The following is a 21,424-nucleotide window of genomic DNA, read 5'->3' as shown; positions in this document are numbered from 1 at the left end:
CTCTTATCTTATGTTTATATAATAGACAGAGAGCCATTTACAGATTTCAGTTAGTGGTGTGATGGCAGGAAACTTGTTTATTTCCTTGACTGAGAATAAATAAAGAGAATGTTTATTGACAATATTTATTCATTTGTGTGTCAGCTGCACACAATGAGCACAATATCACAAGTGCCACCTACTGGCCAGAGTGGTAACTTTGAGCACTTATGCAGGGAATGAAGAGAAAAAAAAAATTCTACTAGCGAGGAATTCTCTTAAAATTTGAGCTCTTAATACCACTCTGCCTGGAAAACATGTCAAAGACTTGGAAATAGGCACAAGAGATTACCGGGGCCCTACAGTGGAACGTCAGGCATTGGCTAATGGGCCCTCCAGGGATTGGCTAGCTCATTCTGTAGACAGATGGCCTTTTCATTGTATTTGATTGATTAGACAACTTTACCAATCTATAAGAGACATAAACATTCATGTAGAAAACAGACAGTATTGCTGTTATTTCTTGTTCATAGCAATGTAAATGATTCCTATTCTTAGCAAAGCACATACAATTTGTCCTATAGAAAAACAAGATCGGTATCTCAAATTCTTATTTGAAAACTGTTTAATAGTTTATAGGTTCCCTTATTAATTATTGAGATAAATAATAACTTGGACAAGAGTTCATTTAACAATAGCATGAGAGTCTCAGCATCAAAGAGCAGTGTGTAAGATTTGGTGCCGAGAGAGAGAGGCATAGTACTCACTTCTTTCTAAAGCACATATCCTGACAACAAATGCAACAGTAATTCCTTTAGATGCTATGACTTCCTTTTGAAACATAATAAATACAGAAATAACTATAACACCAGCAACAGCTACTTCCTAAACCACACACGCACAAAAATCAGAAACTTTGTTAAGGAGCTTGTAACTTATGCTTAAACGGGGAGCCATTTACAGATTTTAATTAGTGGTGTGATGACAGCAAATTTATCTTTTAAAAAGAAGATCTTTCTTAATCCATGTGTCAGCTGCTCAAGGTGAGCACCATATTAACCCTGCAGTTCCACAAAGTCACATTAGAGCTTCCAATCCTACTCGTTTTAGCTCATCATATTTTGACTTCAAATTTTCTCTCCCGTAACATAGACATCATCTTTTTTTAGTAGAAGTAGATATAAAATGAGCAAAGTACATCCTTACGGTATAAGCAAATTTCTTTTTAAAACAGAAATGTAAGATCAGAAATAATTGGAGACCTCTGCTTTAAAGATCTCAGATCACAATGCCCTCACACAACAAGTGTCATCTTAGGACACAGAAGAACACAGAAAGTTGACTCATTACCTCAGGATCTCTTTAACAGGAATTTCCAGCTTCTTCAATAAAACAGGAGGCTTTATAGCACCTAATCTCCAACTAAACACCTCACCTTTCCAAAACACACATACACAAACATGCACACACAAACTATCTCACAGTGATAGTAGTCACCTACTAGGCTGCATATTTTTGCTGCTAATCCATCCAGCCTGTAAACATCATTGTTAAATGTTTCTGCCTCTAGGATAAAATGGCATATGCAAGTTGTCATAGAAACCAGAATGTCATCAAAATGTTCTTGTTGATGTTAGCTTTCTGAGGAAACCAGGAAATGCACGTACATCCTCAGAAGCTGCGTGTTGCACTTGATCTTAGTCGCTTATACCATTCCCAATCTAACGAATGAATGAATATTAGAGATAATACTTGAAGTTCTCCAGGGAACAGGCATTTAGAGAAAGGAAGCTTTTTACAGAAGGGATTATCAAGGAAGTAAAGAGGGGTTAAGAAGTATGGTTCCCCTGTTAGAGACACAGATTCATGTTCCAGTTTCTGTTACAAACCACCTTTCATCTGTAACCCAAGAGTCCAGGTGCATTTGTGCAGGTGGAAGCCAGTGGATTGTTGGTCACTTTAAAATGACCTGCCGAGCATCAAGTGTCTGGATGTCAGAGGAAGGCAAACTAGAAAATCAGGTTTTGCCAGGGCCAAAGGAAGCTATGCCTACAGTTGGACAAATGTATGTTATTAGGGCTGCAAGGAGAAAACGGTTTCCAAGAAGAACAACAGCTCCCACAAAGTATCCCGTGCCCTAGGACGGCAGGGAGATAAAGCTAATTATCTCACGTTTGGGAATCTGCTATGCCCAGGTAATGCTAAAACCACACTGGCAGTGAATAATACGCTTAGGGGTAGGTTTCTTAAAACCACGTTAAGATTTTTTTTTAATTTTAGCAAGGTTGATAAGGACTGCACAAAGTTATCAGGGTACACAAGCACACACAAGTTCTGCCATATGACGCAGCACTTTCTCCTATAATAAGCCTAGAGACAATGCCTGCGTGGCCGAGGCTGGGCAGTAATGCGCATGAAACGGGTACCCAGGGGAGGAGGTGTGCCGTTCTGGTTTCCAGGATTTCCACGTTCCTTAGTTTAAAATCCCCCCACTGTGCCCAACTATTTTTAGCCACCAAGATGATGTCACTGAAAGCTGCATCAGCAAGTGACGCAGCGACTCAGCTCTCATGCACTGGTCTGAGCCAGCTCCAGCACATCACTGGATCTGTGCCCTCTAGAGCAAAACAAAATCACCCCTGTCTACTTGGGAATCCACAAAAGAAGGGCCATGCTGAATTAGAGATACACCAGTGCACAAACTACGTAAAGGATTTCAACAGGTTCTTAGGGCACTGGAAATGGAGGTAGTTGTCAAGACCCATGATCTAGCCTAGCTAGTTTCTCCAGGAGGGTGAATAGTGGGATGTTTTCATGGTCACTCATTTTAAATCAGAGCCTTCAGAAAGACAGATGAGGGTTTGTGTCTCAACTCTGCCACTCATCAACCATGTGACTTTCCACTTGCTGCTTAACCATGTTGTTCCTTTGTCTCCATTTTGGTGAAATAAGGTAATAATGTCTCTTATCTTTAAAAGGCTGATAAAAAATAAAACCTTTTAGTTTTCAAAAATATAGTTATTTTTCAAAAAGCATATGCTTTTAATCTAAGCATGAAATGTTTAACATTGTTATTTTTAATGAATAAATAAATACATTTTAAATGTTTAGCATTATTTTCTAATTTTCAAATACTGGCAGGCATAAGCCACCTAAACAAAGCTTTTGGGGGTCTTCAGAACAAAAAGTTTGAGAACAATTGTTCTTATAGAATTCAGGAAGGTGGCCATCAATCTGCTTCATATAGTCTCGTAAGATGACTTTCAAAACATCAACTCTCTCTCACCGTTTGTTTCCAAAAAACACAACACAGTAATGGATCAGAATGCAAAATGCCAACTGCATTGCAAAGTGGTGAGATCAGGTCTACTATATCCCTCATGTTGGTGCGCAGCCTACATGAATGTTCAGAGGATCCGTTCTCCTCAGTTAATGAGAGGAAACGTGAGAGTCAGTATCCCCTATTTCAGTGGCATTTTTCATTTTTCATGTAACTTATCATTCCACATCACTACGTAGCATTCTACCTCACTTTGTATAAGCAGCATTGTTATTCCATTGCATGCATGGTTTTATGCATGCATGTTCGTATTTTGCCCCATGTTGTGTTATAAGCATCTTTTTCAAAAAAATAAATGTAATACCTCTGTGTTCTGAGGAGTCACAGGAATATAGGTAAGTGCCACCTGCTGATCAGAGCTGGTAATCTGCACAGCGAGACTAAAAGGGAAACACACCCAAGGACACTAGGGCAACTAGAGACAAGTTTCACAGGCAAGACTCTCCAGCCCGTGGAATATTCCACCATCACCTAACAACAAGGCTAGCCTGTATGTCTAAGTGTCTCCCTCTCAAAACAGTGTTTTGTTTAACACAAGGGTATATATTGTTTACATCTCTTTGTTCCCCCTCATCGTAGGAACGCTCACTGAAAATTCTAAGAATTGGTTGAGAGTTTCAGTGTAAACATGAGTGTCTATCCCCCCAGGCTTTTTTATTCTACCCATACATATATTTTTATTATTTTTTATTGAAGTACAGTTGATTTACAATATTAGTTTCAGGTGTACAACATAGCAATTCGATATTTTTATAGGTTGTACTCCACTGAAAGTTATTATAAAATATTGATTATATTCCCTTTGCTATTCATTACATCCTGGTAGCTTATTTATTTTACACCTCGTAGTTTGTACTTCTTAGTCCCCTTCCCTTATCTTGCCCTCCCCCACCCCTCTCCCCAAATGTAATCACTCGTTTGTTCTCTTTATCTGTGAGTCTGTTTCTGTTTTGTTATATTCATTTATTTGCTTTATTTTTTAGATTCCACATGTAAGTGAAAACATAGAGTATTTGATAAAGAAGCTGTGGTATATGTCTTCAATGGAATATCACTCAGCCATATAAAAGAATTTTAATTTTGCCATTGCAACAACATGGAAAAATCTGGAGGGTGTTATGTTTAGTGAAGTCAGACAGAGAAAGACAAATTCTTCATCCATACATTTTTTTAAAATAAACTCTATGAATAGCCTTTTAAAAGAATTCCATAGCATATTTTCACATCTGCATCTTGATGTGAATCACTTTGATGGTGCACATTCCACAAACCTCAGAAATAATAATTTGAGTTATGTTTTTCTACCAAAAGAGAATATATTCTTAAACAATTGATATGGAAATCTCTTCAGTAAAACCATTAAACTGCCCTGTCATCTTATTCTTTGTCTCTGTCCCAATATACCCTCTATTGCTAGATTCGTACACACCTTTAGAACAATGTGATCATTTTAGGATACAGAACATCACCCAACTAGTTTTTATCTACCCCCAATTTCTCAGAGGACCTTGGGCATACACAAGTATCCAGTACTTCAATTTATCCTTAAATAAAATAAGGATGCAAGGTGAGAATTCACAATTTAATCAACATAAAGGGCAAATATTACTACAAGGAATTCTCCACACATTAACTTCACAGTATGTTGAGGATGATCAAGCAATAATATTCCCAAATAAGTACTTTACATTTTCTAATATATTTTATGACACTGAATTTTGCCACCTTTGCTCTTTCGTTGATGATTAAATTTCTATACAAGAAATGAAGCCTCCAGTCATATAAGAAACATTCATGCCTTATCAATATATTAATTTGGAAGTTAGAGTCTGATAACCCCTTTCTTACGTGTTTGTTTTGGTGATTTATGTGGGGTAAGGGGACCTAAATAATGTCATGTTTCTTAATATAAGCATGCTTAGAAAGCATGTCAAAGATTTGGTAATGAGCATGAGGTTACTGGAGGCTCATTGAGTGGAATGCTGAGCATTGGCTAGTGTCTTTGTTATTTAAGATTTTGTCTATTAAGTCAAATGTCTGGGCTTCCTCGGGAAGTTTGGAATGGGATCATGGCAAGTTAAAGTGCCACAGAGCTCTCTTACTGAGATTCTATTGTTTTTTCTTTATTAAACATTTACCTGGTTTCTGAAAACTTTTTATCTGTTTCCAGAATTCTCAGTAAAGTAAATTTTTACTTTTTTTCCAATTGACTTGCTGCTTTTTTGGAGGTATGAGATTTTGGAGCTCTCTACTCCGCCTTTTTCATTGACAGCATGTCCTTCCATTTTTTTTTTTTTTTTTTAAATTCCACCTTGAATTTTGCCTTCTTTGCTTATCCATTCCCTCAGAAAAATTCATATTCTGCTTTTGGTTTTGCAAGCCAATATCATTTTAAAGTTGCCATTTTGCCCTTCATGCATTGTGATATCAAGGTGAGAATTTCATTACTCTTGTAATTAAATTATTTATTGGGTTTGGGTTACAAAGCTGATAGTAACTTCTTCTTTTTTGGAGATAAGAATTCCAAACTTGCTAACTCTCAGGAAAGATTACTCCTTGCGTACTTCAGCAGTTCTTCAGCCCTGGGCTGCACTAGCGGGTAAATAGTGCCCATGTTCAAAGGATTATTTATTGCATTTTCTTTTGTCATAAAAAACTGATAAAAAGAGCAAGGTGTTATTGTATAGAATTGACAAAGTCACTTATTGTATAAGGAGAAATTAGAAAGTTGTGCAGCCATTTAAATAAGGGCAATTTTTAAAATATTAACAGAAAATATTAGGTATAAAAATATAGCCAATATTGTATAATTTATATAAAACTCTTATATATTTGGAAAATCATTCTACATAGTTTCCTCTTGGAACAAAAAGCCACGCGAACCCTTAGTGAAAACATACAAACAAGAATAAAACATTATTTCTAAAACTGATGAAGGGGATTTGATGTGAAAGCAAGAGGAAAGAGGATCATAGCTCATAGAGACTGATGACTTTCAAATTTACTATTCCAGTACATTACACTATTTCATAAGAAGTGTGTGCCGTTTTGCATCTAAACATAACTTTCTAAAAACATAAGGAGATATAAAAAGAAATATTAAGCCTAAATGAATGCAAACCAATACAAGTGGAGTATAATAATAGCAGATAAATTAAAAATCAAGGGAAAGCTTTGGAAAAGCATTTGTAGAGATATTTCACTAGAATCCAAATGTATATTCCACATGAAAATTTATCTGAAAGAACTGCAGAAATATTTTAACAAATCAAACGGAAAAATCTGGAAGCTCAGTCCCCCTCCTGAAAATTGCTGAAATCAAGAATCTACTGTATAACAGATTATACATAACAAAGGAAGAAATAATGAAATGTATGCTAGTTAAGATTTAAAAGTACGAATGAAAAAGAGAGAAAATGCAAAAAACTATGTAAAAGATTTAGGAGATAAAATGTGATTTCAAAGAGATATGTTACTGGATTCCTTGAAGGACAGGGAGGCAGATTAGGAAAGAAGCAATATTTGAAGAGAAAAATAACAGAGAATTTTCTCCCAAATTATGGGAGACACTCAATCAGCAGATCCAAGAAGTAGTCATAAAAAGCAAAAGCAGGATCCATTCAGAAACACGTATATCAAGCAGGTTGAGGTCGGGTTTCTGTTTAGAAACCACACGCTGCTAAGAATGTGAATTTAATAGAGGGACTTGCTTATACAGGCTGGTGATGTCTAAACAGACAAACAGGAGGACTAATGTTATACAGAGATAGATGGAATAGGAAGGAATTCCCAGTCCTGGAGCAGGGCAAACTAAGAGAATATGAGGTGTCTGAGAATCCAAAAAGGAGGAAGATGGGTCCCTATTTGTTGGGACTCCATCTTGTGAGGAAAGGGGGATGCTCAGTTAATGGTGGTTCTGAAAGGGGCTCTGAGAGGTCACCCTACAAGCCTGCGAACTCATCTCTGAGGAGGGAGAGTTGCTTGGCTGGTGCTGAGCCTTACGATCACAGAGGAGGCTTCTTGAGTAAAGGGGAAAGAACTTAGATGCAAAGGGGAAAGAGCAGCTGATGCTGCTGAATTTTCTGAGAGGGTGTGAGGTTCAAAATCCCTGCAACTAGAAGAAATATGCAAACCTGTCCTTCCTGGCCCTACTGAAACCACATGGCCCTGCTGGCTGAAGGGCCTTTGTTGGGATAACACTGGTAGGAAAAGGGTGCAGAAAGGAAATGCAACCTGTTTCTCTCTCTCCTCAATTTCCTGTCTCCCTGTAGCGTTCTCAAATATCCGATCCAAATGGGAGACAGGTGGTAAAGGAAAAACAGAGCTATCAGAGTCCTGGCCACAGCACCTGTACACACTCTAATGCGTGTTGACTGAGAGATTCAGATTTCCCTTACCTGCCATCTGCTTCCTCTTAAAGTGCATTTCATACAAGGAAGTCAGCAATAAGTACCGAAAAGACTATGCTTCTCTCTGAAAACATAATTAATAGAATGAATTACTAACTGCATCATCAACAATATCTCCTCACAGGCACTTAAGCTGACATGAAGCTGTCTTTGTTCAGGGACTTGTGCTTTATGCTACAGGTAAAGGGCAGTCACATTGAGATTGAAATTGCTGGTGAAAAAAACAACAGATAAATATTGCTTTAGAGAACTGGTTTCCAAAATGATACTCAACTATGTGAGTGGCTGTAAGCAAGATGATGATGAATTGGAGCCCAGAGAGACAACACTAGATTTTTCCAAACATTTAAAATCTAATCCTTTATACCAGCGGTCCCAAACTATCTGGCCTGCTGCCTTTTTTAAAAATCAATTTTATTGGAACATAGTTGCCCTCATTTTTTATCTTGATGTCTACAGCTGTTTACCTATTACAATGGCAGAGTTGAGTAATTAAGGCAGAGATTTGTATCACCATCAAAGTATAGGGTATCTAATATCTGGTGTTTTGCTGAAAAAATTTGCCAACTCCTGTTTTATAACCTTATTCGTGTGTATTTCTTAAAATGCAAAAATGATTGTTATTCTATGTAGATATATAATGACATATGACACATTTTTAAAGTACTAGAAAAAAAAGCGTTCTTAAACAAGGATGCTTGCTTAGAAAAATACAGAGGCCTTTGTTTTATTAAATTAGATGTCAAATTGGCCCACCTAGCACACAGTGCTACCATCTTCGTTGACAGAATCAAGGAAGGGAAAACTGGCTGGGGACTCAGCCCCCTCAGGATCCTTTTCATATGAGCTGCAAGTGTCTCCCACAAAATAGGAGGGATCTAGCACCATCAACCCCCAGCATATACCTCAACCCACAGACACAGACACATATAAACACCCTATGATGATAGACTTTGTATAGGCCTGTAAATGATGCCGATTTTCCCCCTTTTCTGCCCATAATTCTATATGATCAATCTATCGGAAACTGATAGCATGGTCAGTTGCCACAAAACCAAAATGTTACATATTTCTTGCATTAGTGTGGCATTGTATGGAAACGAGGATATATACAATCACTCTCAGGGTCAGATTCATAATTGGGAGGTCAGCCACTCTAACCTATGCCACTCCAACCTATACCACTCCAACTGGTTCATTGGTTAATGAACAAAATCACATTAAGGAACATACTAAACTTGGTTTATTTGTCTTCACTTAAATTTTCTACCACATGGTCCATGTTTCAATACACAAGCTGTTTCACCCTCATGCTTAATCATTTTCTCTAAGGACTCAAACAGAAATTTTTAAAAGGCTGTTATGCCCACATTTACAGGGTTTTTTTTTCACATTTACAGTTTATAACAATGAAATTTCAGGTCAAATAGATCAAAATATGCAAGGGAAAATGTACATTGGGTGAAGTCCAGGAGAAACCAGTCTCAAGCTTCCAGATGTCCCCTCCCAGTGGATTTGCACAAGGATATGCTTAAATTCCCCCCGAAACAATGTGTGACAACTCACGTGAAGTGTTGCCAACCAAGGAATTTCATCTGAGCCTTTGTGGCCAGAGATATGGAGGCAGTCAGTCATATAGGCCCCTCCTACCATTCCTGAGCTAAAACGGGCCTTCAGCATAAATGATAAACTTACCTGCATGCAAAAACAAACTTATTAGGTAGAATATTCCAGTGTACATAGATTATTTCCCAGGAGTTAGTCAAAGGCTGGCTCTGAAGACAGTCTTTTCTTTAGAATATGCAGTGTTTGAGGAATCCAGGCCAGTTTAGTTCATCCTTTCCTGCCCAATCAGCAGCCCGGATCCTTCTGTAAGCCCTCTTACAGAAAAATTATCATATTTTGTGTGCATCTACATTCAGTATAGTATTTATATGACAGATACAACAATAATATCAGCATAAATATGCCTAACAGTTGGAGAAGCCAGTGTAGGGAAAGGATATATTTAATGAAATGATTACTCCATTCTATAAAGTTAACATTTTCATATTTTTATACAAGTTTGATTACATATGTCCCCTCTTAATCTACTATTATTTGTGCCTTGTGATAAATTTGTGAAGAACTATTTAACATAGTAATATAGCTGATGGTTAGCTAAATTCAGCTTTTCCTAGGCCAGTCGCTTTCTATCAGTGTCATATCCTGAGAAAGCTTTCACTCAGTACATCAGATCATTTGTATCAGTACTGTCATATGACTTTTTTACCTAAGGCAATTGCTCAAGTTGAGGTCATTCCCTAGGAGAATTAGAATTTATCATGTGATTTGTCCACTGCTTAATTCCCATTAGAAATTGTTTTCTATTCTGTTTAATGGCTTTCCAATCACAAAAACAAGAGTAATTTATTTCGCTGCATAATAGACTGTGGCATGCCGGGAATGCTACTGTGGCCTTTCATCCATTATAACCAGGGACCTTTCTAATTAGTTATCATCAAAGTTTATGGTTACACAGCAATTAGTCTGCCAGGGGCTGTATACTCTATGAACCAATACCCCAGTAGGGAGTAGTTCCTGGAGATTCCTTCCAAAATGATACCCTTTGTAGTAGATAAAAGCTGAAAAATAAGAGTCAAAAGATACTGGCACATTACTAGGGTTCCACTCACTCATTAACTATAGGACTATCTTTATCATACTGTATGACCAAAATGTCTCCAGGACCAATGCCACTCAGGTTTCCAGTTTTCCGTTTGACCTTGTCAAATTCAAAAAGCAAGGATAAGGGCATATAGCTCAGTGGTAGAGTGTGTACTTAGAATGCACAAGGTCCTGGGTTCAATCCCCAGTACCACCATTAAAAATAAATGAATAAATAAACCTAATTAAACAAAAAAATGTTTAAAAAAATACAATAGAATCAAATCCGACTGAGGAATACCAAGTCTGAAAAAAAAAAAGCAAGGATGGTCTTAGAAAATACGTGGCTTCACCCTTTTGAGCATTAAGGTATACTTGTGTTAAGAGACAATATCATTGATTTCCATTATTCCATAGCCCATTCCATAACCTCAACGACTATAGCTCCTTCTCTCCATTTTTTGATTTTTACCCAAACTTTTCCATCTTTGGAAGGATTGTCAGGTTTAGCCATTGTGTTGATCTGGATCATCAGCACAAATACCAGTCTAGCCAGTGCCTACTCTTGACAGTTTTCAACAGTTTCTGTGTAAGTAGAAACTCAGTACATTCTCATCCATATAGGGCAGGATTACATAAGTACAGAGCTAGTGGACTTTCTTGACCATTAGGCTATACAGCTGCATTCACTGTCAACCCCAATTTTGCCAGGTGGAAGGTACAGTCCATCCCATCAGACACTTAGGAATATTGGCATAAAGGTTTAAAGGTATAGTTACGGTTTCTTGCTTAAGGATCATCTCTGCATCTGACACCTGCAGCCCCGGTCCCAGGATCACTGAATCAGGTAGGAAAAGCAAAAGTTGCAGTTAGGGAAACACTGTATAGTTGTTCCAACATCCTCCTTTATCATCTTTTCCCCTAGTTCCCCCAGAAAAACAAGAATTTACCAAATGGGGATCATCTCTTGTCCCTTCTAACATTAAATGTGAGCTCATATTCATGAAGGTGTGTAAACTAAACTTTCACTTCTTTATCTCCATTCATTTTGACTGTTCCAATTTTCTATCAAAGCGCTACTCTAAGAATCATATGCAGTATGGTATGTCCACTTGATATGATATCTTTGACCACTGTTGAACCCTATGGATTATAAGATATGATCCTTGGTTGAGGAAGTATAACTTGACAGTCTAAATTGGTACAATATGTCCTATTCCAATTTTTTGTAGAGTTTTGAGCATTTGCATCTACCACGGGATATGCAAAGCCTAGTCTGCAGTAAATATCTATCTCTGGCAGGACCTATTTACAGTGTTCTAAGGCTACTGGTAGTAGTGTGATGTAGTTTAGATGCCAGCAATACGCGGGGCCTTTCCCCCCAGGGAGTCTACCCCATATTCATTTGTAGTTTTTGTCTGTCTCCCTAGAAGACAGGATAGTTCTCACTGGCATTTTGTGCCTCAGAATGTGCAAGTGGGCTATATTAATGATCAGCCATCTCTGCATTGCTGCAGCTAACCTCATGTCCATTCATTTTTATGGACCCAGGTAGTCCCTTCAAACATGTGCACCAGGATGTCCACTTGCTGATTCCAATCACCTTCTGAGTTTGGAAGGAATTTCTTCAATGTGCCTCTTAAATTCCCATAATGATTACTATGGGGCTTTGACACATGCAGGAGTGCTTTAGGGTCCAATTTTTCATCCCTCATCTGCCTGACCCTATGGTCAGGCCATTAGCCATGTCTCTATTCCATCTGTCCCATGTTGTGTCAGAATAAACTTAGATTTTTAAAATTGTATTGCTGTTCAATTCTTCTATCACTGAAAAGAAAAGAGCATGGAGTTCAGCATACTGAGCTACTTTATTCTTCTCTTCTTCAATCAGAGTTTTTCTATCAGTACATTACACAGCAGCAGGCTTCCAAAAAAGATGCTTCCCATCTACCCTGTCATTGACATCCATAAACCGAGGCAGCCATTTGTTGATCAATTGAGAGCTATGCATAGAGAACTACCCATGTGGTAATAAGATGTGGCAGTTCCTCAGGTGATTCCAAAGTTGGCCGAAGGGAAAAGAAGCTCCCTGGTCATGAGTACAATGACTGTATCCTTGTATTCTCCCAGTAACCTTCCTTATTAGACGTTATGAGTAGTGGTTTCAACATTATTTTATGTCCTCCAGTCATAATGGCAATTTCAGTAAGTGCTCAATAGCAAATCAATAACTATCTCGCAAACAGTGTGCAGTGTACTGCCAGGTCTGAAAACTTTCTGGTCTAAAATTCCAGTGGTCACTGCCGGGCAGCACTAATGGGCTTTGCCATGAGCTTAAGTCTGCTTAAGTGCAAGTTGCAGACATTTCCAAATTCATGTCTGAGTGTGTATCATAAGGATGCAAAGTCATGGTTTGAGCTTTTTGCATTTCAGACATAGTCTGGTGTTTATCAGCTCCCCATTCAAATGTGACCTTCTTACAGATGGCTTTATGGACTGGAGCTAGCAGTATTTCCAAAGGTGGAATATGCATCTTCCAAAATTCAAAAAACCCCACAAGGTGCTGTGTTTCTTGCTTATTTCCAGAGGAAAGCAATGAGAGCATTTCATTGTTAGTTACCTATGGGATGTCTCAGTGGCTCCTACGATGTTATTCCTATGAATTTCATCATTTGGAAAGGCTCTTGGATCTTTGCTGGATTTATCAACTCACCTTTGTCAATCATGTGTGTCACTACTGCATTTAAGTAAGTTGTATCTTGCTCTTCAATTTCTGATATTACCATGACATCCTCAATGCAATATGTTATCACACTCAATACCTGCATCAAGACCAAATCCCTCCTAATCAAATTATGACAGTAAGCTGGTGAATTCAAATAATCCTGTGGCAATACAGTAAATTATAAATTGAGATCCTTTTTACATGAAGAAAAATTGCAAATTGACTTGTTTCCGTGATTAGTATCAAGATTGAAAAAAATATTTTCAAAATCAATCATTGAGTAGTCACCTTTTTAACTTGCTTTTTTTTTTCACTTTTTCGGACTGCTAATTCTAAATGAAATTCAAGCTTTGATACTCTAATATTACTGTCCATGTGCCATCTGCCTGTTCAATGGCTGCACAGGGCTATTTACAGAGAAAGTGTTGCTCATAGCTTTCCAGATTCTAACATGTAGTTAATTAAAATGGTAGTCTATTTTTCTCCACCAAATATTCTACACTGTTTCAAATTAACAATCTGCGTGGGCTTAGGAAATTCTGTAGATTCTCATTTAGCATGTCCAATTAATACTGGCCAAAGGGTGAACTTCTGTTCCTTCTGTTTTCCCATACTAGACATATAAAGTATTCTCCAGTAGGCAGATATCTTTCTCAATAATACATGCAGAAAAAGAAGATTCAAATATTGACCTTAATCCCATCAACCAGTGTATCCTCATATCCTCCCATTAACAGTGTCAACTTCATCAGTGCTACTCTATTCATTTCATTCCTTAACAGCTATTTAAAGATTTCCACTTTGCCGGTGTGAGTCCCTTGTCTATCCCTTTTTCTATCTCTATTCTCTTGTGAAACACTCTTGTTTCCTTAGCATCTGTGAGACCCATAGGGGAAAGTTGAAGTAACAAATCTGATACAGCTTCTTGGATCATTGCTTGATTTTGCAACAAGGTTACATGAGGTAACAATACAAAAGAGTCTCATCTCCCTAAATTAAAGCATTTACCATGACCTGGGCAAGAGGATATTAAGTGGATGAACGTTCTGACCATTGTACAGTCAATCCAGCACGGATTGCATATGCGGCATATCAGCTGTTTCATCTTGAGAGTTCCACTTGGTTTTTAAAGGAGAGCAAAAAGCATTCATCTTCTTGGGGCAAACAAATTTTCATCCAGTCCACAAGGCTAGTTTTCCTCTCAGGAAGAAACTACTGTGTTTGGATCATGTAGTGCCATCTGTTCGATTGTAAAGAATGGGTCCTACATCAATCCAAACATACTCCTCCATTTACCAGCATTCAACACCAAGTAGACTGTTCTTAGGTTAGTAACTATCACAATCCATTTTCTGGAAACTGGTGATATTGATCCACAAAATGGAGAAAACTCTTTAACACTATAACCCCAGTTTCAGTAGTTTCTTGTGTTTGTGTCTCCCTGCTACCTGCCATATCTTCTTTGTGACCAGAGGTCAGACAACAATCTGTTGTTTCAACACAATTTTTCCCTTTGGTAGCAGCTCTAAGGATCCACCCAAACACTCTCCATTACTTTCTTTTTATCTATTAGAGATAAAAATAACTAAAGGGTTGTATATTTAGATTTTTTCCTCATTATTTTGCATTTCCTCATGTATTCAGGGGCTGACTGAAGCACAGCTACTGTCTCATACAATGGGTGACTCAGTCGCCCTTCAAGTATCTAAGATTTGTCATCCATCACCATCTCATCCTTCCTTTTCCCAAACAATGTGATTACCACATTTCAGTGAGTCGGGGTCATTGTAGTGAATTCCATTTCTGATGCCAACTCTGCTGGGCATCACCAAGACCACCCCTAAGCTTCATGATTTGCTTGAAGGATTCAAGTAATTCAGAAAAGCCCTTGTACCCATGGTTATGGTTTAATACAATGAAAGAAAACATGAAAATCAGCAAAGGGAAAGGCACATGGGAAAAATTGAAGTAACTAGGTGCAAGCTTCCAAGAGTCCCTTCCCAGAAGAGTCACATGTGGACACACCTAATTCTACCAGAAACGATGTGTGCCAAGCAGGGAAGCTCACTTGAGCCTTGAAAGCTTTTACTGGAGGTCAGTGACACAGGCGTTCAGTGCCTATTTGACTACAACTACTCAGCTTCTGGTCCATCTTCCAGAGCACAAACAGGCATTCACAAAAAATTTCATCGTTAGAGTAAACTGAACTGGTCAAATATGTACAGAGTGGCCCAAGGACTCAGACATATAAAAGCAAATTTATCAGGTCGGATATCCCAAGGGCTCAGAAGTTATCCCTGGAAGCAAGCCATGAGCCAGTCCAGAAGACAGGCTGTTCTTTGGAATGTCCAAGGTTTAGGAAACTCGGGCTTGCTGAGGTAACTCTCTCCTGTCCACAATAAAATTAACATAAATAACAAATACTAATCTTTCCAAATTCATGCTCAATAAATTAAAAGTTTTCTAAGGATCATCATGAAATAAAATGTCCAAATGAGAAGTTTTTAATTCCCATGGTTTTAACAAAAATAATGATTTATTTTCCACCATTTCTCTTAGACCAAACACAAAATCATTAAACAAAATATAGTCTTCCATTATGCAATAAATGGATGTGACTTATAAAAGTACTAATTTGGAAGCTATATTCTAATTATCCCTACCTAGGTGATTCATTAACATATACCGAAAGAAAAAGCAATCCTAGGCATAGAGTTCTCTCTAAATAAGAATATTTTTCTTAACATTACCCTCATGAACACCAAGACCCATGGAAAATTTTTTCTCACTTTTATCCCAAAGCCCCCACTGAAATTTCAAGCTGTTACCTGGGAGCTTCTTGTCTGATGTAGCCTGTGAAAATTTAAAGGCATTCAAATTTCTGAAAGATAAAGAGAAAGGAAACTTCTTTATTATAATAAAAGTAAAGTCCATAAGGTTCCTGTGTAATAAAAGTATTGTGGCTACTCTGGCACCTTACCAACACTATATGATTATTAGAATTTCCTTGTATCGCTATAAAATTTTTTGATAATTGTATATTCAATATATAACACAATTTAGAGAGCTTTTAGGACTTCATTAAAGTTTTAGGTTTTTTTTTTCTAGTAAGTAGTATCCATCTTGTAGGGGAATTTTTAATATATAATGTTAAAATTTTAAATATTATTAAATTTATAAATGCATAAAATTAACATCAGGTTTCTTAAAAGAATGGAAAACGTTAGCCTTCTTTCTGGTCTTTTGAATTTTATTCTATGTCCAATGGAATCCAATTGAAAGTATCAAACCCTTCACAGTTGTCAGGCTATTTTAGGACACAGAATCAAGGCGGATGAATGAATAACTGGTGACTCAGCTACATCCAGATCTACTCATGAGGAGCTAACAATTTATCCCAAGTAACAGAAGTCTCAGACATAGCTTCTTCAATAAAATATATCACCTTCCCAAACACATACAAATACACAAACATACATATACACAGTCACAGTGATGATAGACACCTCTAATAAGGCTATTATGGATGTAGGTATGCCACATTTTCTGCCTGTAATTATCCCCCAAAACTGTTTCTACATCCAGTTATTAAATAACCTTTCCCAGTTGTCATTAAAGAAGACCATTAGTATAACAATCAGCTTGACATTAACTTTCTGTGGAAACTGAAACATACAAATCCATTCCCAGCATCAGTAAAATAAATGAGTAAATAATAGAGGCTGGAAAGCAATTCTCAAACAATAACCATTAGAGTGAACAAAATATTTTGGTAGAGTGGGTTAAAGTAGACAAAAAAGATAATTAATCATTCTAGCTTTCCCATTAAACAAACAAGACCTGTTTCAACCTCTGTTCAGGATCACCTTAGAACATGAAATAACAGGTGCTTGTGCTGAAATGAGTCTCAAATTCCATATGTCCCCAGATCCAGTGCAAATGCTCAATAGCTTCAGATGACGTGGTGCACAAGATTAACACATTCTTTTCATGGTACCTCAAATTTACCATCAAAATCATAGTCTTGCACCACAGCTAAGTGGCTCACACTTGGCTCACAATTCTAAAACTGAATGACTGAATGACATAGAACAGAATATGTTAGGATGTGAACACTGACATGACTCTAATAGGGAAAGAGAGTCTGGGTAATATGGAAAAGTGAAATTTTCCTTCCACTAAGATCTCCAATTGACTCTTACAGACTCCTTCACCCAAAACAGCATAAAAATGCCATTAGTAAAGAAATCATTTTAACATATTCATTGAAGTATAATTAATATAACATACTATTAACTTGTTTTAAATGTACAATTCAATGATTTTTGTCTTAAAATTACACAGTTATGCAACCACCACCATAATTTATACATTCTATTCAGTTTTAGAACATTTCTGATACCTCAAAAAAATCTTCTGTTCCCATTCGAGGCAATTCCTTCACCCAACCCCAGACCCAGACGCAGGCAACCACTAATATGTCTTCTGTCTCCATGGATTTGCTTTTTAAGGATATTTCATGTAAACTGAAATTCACAATACATGGTATTTTGTGATTAGTGCCTTTCACTTAGCATGTTTCCTAAGTTCATACATATTGCAGCATTTCGTTTACCAGTACTACCTTCTTTCCATGGCTGGATAATACTCCACTACACAAATATGGATATTTTATTTATCCATCCATCAACTGATAGACATTGCATTGTTACATTTATTCCTAAGTATATTATGTTACTGTACTTAGAATTTATGTCTTAATTTCATTATTGTATTGTTCATTGCTAATGTAAAGAAACACAATTGATTTTTACATGTTGATCTTGTATCCTGAAACCTTACTGAACTGATTTATTAGCTCATAACTTTTTTGTGTGGATTCTTTGGAAAATGCTATATATAAGATTGTGCCTTCAGCAAGCAGAAATAATTTTACTCCTCCTTTTCTGGTTTACAATGCCTTTTCTTTTCTGTTACTTGCCTTATTGTCCTAGCTAGACTCCCCAGTACAATGCTGAGTTGCAGTGCTAAGAGCAGACATCATTGTCTGTTCCTGAACTTAGGGGGAAAGCTTTCCGTCTTTCACCTTTGAGTATGACAATAGCTGTGGGGGTTTTATAGAAGCCTTTAACAGATAAAGAAGTTCGCTTTTATTCCTAGTTTGTTGAGTGTGTTTGTTACAAAAAAATGTTCTGTCAAAAAAATCTTTTCTGTCTCTGTTGAGATCATCAAGCAATTTTTATCCTTTACTCTATGAATGTGGTGTGTTACCATTTTATTTGTCACTGGGTGTCAGACTATTGTTGCAGAATAGAATATTACATGAGTGTGGCCAAGGTTAAAAGGTAGATAAGTGTCACCTAGGAAAGCAACCCGTGCATGATTCATGGTCACTCAGAACAGGCTCAAGCCGTATAGCACTTACAGCAAGAGGAGAGAGAGATTGTGCACAAGATCTGGTTCCTTGCAGTATGTCGGTCCTCATGGCCAGTGGGGCCATTCTGCAGCCAGCATGGGCACTATGACTGCATGCATAGTGGAAGGAAACGTTCCATTGTAAGGGCTGAAATACAGAAAGCTGGGCCCTGAGGGCCATTGACAGTGCATAAGCAGAACAAAGGGGTGTATATCAAGCCCAGAACAGGTGAAAATATTTCCTCACGAGGTGATGAGCCTAGCACAGGCGGTGAGGGCCCCTTATCTCCCAGCGAGGAAATGTTCCATGCCCAAGACCCATTCTTATGCAGCAGATCAGGCCTCAACAGACTGTGTCCAATTGCCTTTCCCAGCAAGTACATTGCCTCATTTTCAAGTTTAAATTTGCGTTTCACTCCTGGGATAAATTCCCCATAGTCACAGTAAATAATCATTTGTATATGTTGCTGGATTCATATTGCTAATATTTTGTTGGTAATTTTTGTGTCTGTATTTGTAGGGAATTTTGATTCTTGTTATAAGCTTTGTCTTTAGTGTCAGGATAATCCTGGCCTCACAGTAAGGGTTAGGAAGTGTTTCTTCCTTATCTAGTTTTTGGAAGAGTTTTTAAAAGATTGATATTGTCTTCCTGAAATATAGAGTAGACCAGTGAATTCATCTGATCCTGGGCTTTTCCTTGTGAGTGTTTGTTTGGTTTTTTTTGATTAGTAAATCAATCCCTTGTTACAAGTCTATTCAGGTTTTCTATTGATTTTTTTAGTCAATTCTGTTGTTTTGTGTCTTTTCAGTAATCACATTTCATATAGATTATCTAATTTGTTGGCGTAGACTTTTCCATAGTACTCCCTTATAATCCTTTTTAATTTGGTAGCATTGGTAGTGTTAAAAAACAATATTCAACTGAGTAAATTTTAAAGATCTTATTGGCTTTATTCAGTGATTTTATGAATGTGGCATCATCCAGTCTAGCAGATAGAAAGGAGCTCTGAGGAGCTGTACAGAGTGAAAGATTTTTATAGGCAGAAGGGAGCCGGAATAGGGAGGTTATACTAGCAAAAAGTGCAAGGGTTGTGGCAAGGTCACTTTTTTTAGGGGATGGCACAGGTCTAGCAAGATTACTTAAGTAGTTCTGATTAAGTGATTCCTGACTGACTGATTTAAGATTACATTTCTGGGAGAGCTGAAACTGTAATTAAGTTAAATCTCAGTCTGGTGACCTGAGACTTAGCATAAGTGACTCTATGTGGGGCCTATTGTCTTATTTTTAACAATTGTGATGTCACCTCTTACATTCCTCATATTTTTAATTTAACTCTTCTCAGTTCTTCCCCTGGTTGATCTAGGTAAGTATTTGTAGTATTTTTTATTTTTTAGAGGCAAAAATATTTAATAATTGATTCACTCTATTTTTTCTTTATTTTTTATTGCAGTATAGTTGATTTACAATATTGTGTTAGTTTCAGGTGTACAGCATAACAGTGATTCAGTATTTTTTGGATTATACTCCATTATAGGTTATTACAAGATAATAGGTATAATTCCCTGTCCTATACAGTATATCCTTGTTGCTTATCTATTTTATATATACTAGTTTGTCTCTGTTAATACCATACCCCTAGTTTGTCACTCCCCTCTTTCCTCTCCCCTTTGGTAGCCACAAGTTTGTTTTTGATATTTGTGAGTCTGTTTCTGTTTTGCATATACATTCACTTGTATTATTTTTTTTAATTCCACATATAAGTGATACACAATATTTGTCTTTGACATTTCACTAAGCATATTATCTAGGTCCATCAACATTGCTGCAAAAGGCAGTATTTCATTCTTATTTATGGCTGAGTAATATTCCATTGTGTGTGTGCACGTGTGTGTGTGATATCACATCTTTGTTTAGTAAAAATGGAGACTTTATTAGGAGGCAACAGATTATCTTCTGGAATCCAGGTGCCAGGAGTACAGCTCAGCCCCATGCGTTCATCGTGAAGTCAGCTTACTTTCTGGTGACAAGTGGTCCCTCATGTTGCTTCTTTCTGAAGTCCCTGCTACTCTTTTCTCTTGATACAAGTGGAGAAGAATGGCTGTTCCATAGCTCTGAGTTTACATGTCTAGTTTCACTAGAGTTGGACTAGGGTCCCTTGTTTGTATTTCCAAGGGAAGGAGAATGTGGTTGGCCCAGCAAGGGTCAGCATTTTCCCCTGGTCCATTTGCCTTGGTCACAGTGGGCTTGGGGCACGGGATGCCCCCTAAAGTGTATACCATATCTTCTTTTTTTGTATTTTTTTTAATTGAAGTATAGCCGGTTTACAATATTGTGTCAGGTTCTGGTGTACAGCATAATGTTTCAGTCATACATATACATAAATATATTCCTTTTCATATTCTTTTTCATTATAGGTTACTACAAGATAATGGATATAGTTCCCTGTGCTATACAGTAGAAACTTGTTTATCTATTTTGTGTATAGTAGTTAGTATCTGCAAATCTCAAACTCTCAATATATCCCTTCCCACTCCCACTCCCCCTTGGTAACCATAAGTTTGTTTTCTATGCCTGTGAGTCTGTTTCTGTTTTGTAAATAAGCTCATTTGTGTCTTTTTTTTTAAATTCTAGACTTAAGTGATATCATATGGCATTTTTCTTTTTCTTTCTGGTTTACTTCACTTAGAATGATGATCTCCAGATCCACCCATGTTGCTGCAAAAAAAAATGGCATTATTTTATTCTTTTTTATGGCTGAGTAGTATTCTATTGTATAAAGATACCACAACTTCTTTATCCAGTCATCTGTTGATGGACATTTACGTTGTTTCCATGTCTTCCCTGTTGTAAAAAGTGCTGCTATGAACATTGGGGTGCATGTGTCTTTTTGAATTCGTGTTTTCATTTTT

The 21,424-nt window shown here is 37.2% G+C and overlaps 1 protein-coding gene and 1 non-coding gene across 2 annotated transcripts in view; both read left to right on the top strand.

The window, feature by feature from the left end:
- PWWP3B (PWWP domain containing 3B) overlaps positions 1–21,424 on the top strand; it is a 97,633-nt gene that overhangs the window by 66,472 nt on the left and 9,737 nt on the right. The gene's annotated exons all lie outside the window — the stretch shown is intronic.
- Positions 10,520–10,591, top strand: TRNAS-AGA (transfer RNA serine (anticodon AGA)). Its single transcript has one exon. It is a non-coding gene; the product is annotated as a tRNA-Ser (tRNA).

This window comes from Camelus bactrianus, chromosome X, assembly GCF_048773025.1.
Source record: "Camelus bactrianus isolate YW-2024 breed Bactrian camel chromosome X, ASM4877302v1, whole genome shotgun sequence".
Lineage (NCBI taxonomy): Eukaryota > Metazoa > Chordata > Mammalia > Artiodactyla > Camelidae > Camelus > Camelus bactrianus.
This window is presented reverse-complemented; position numbering and strand designations above follow the sequence as displayed.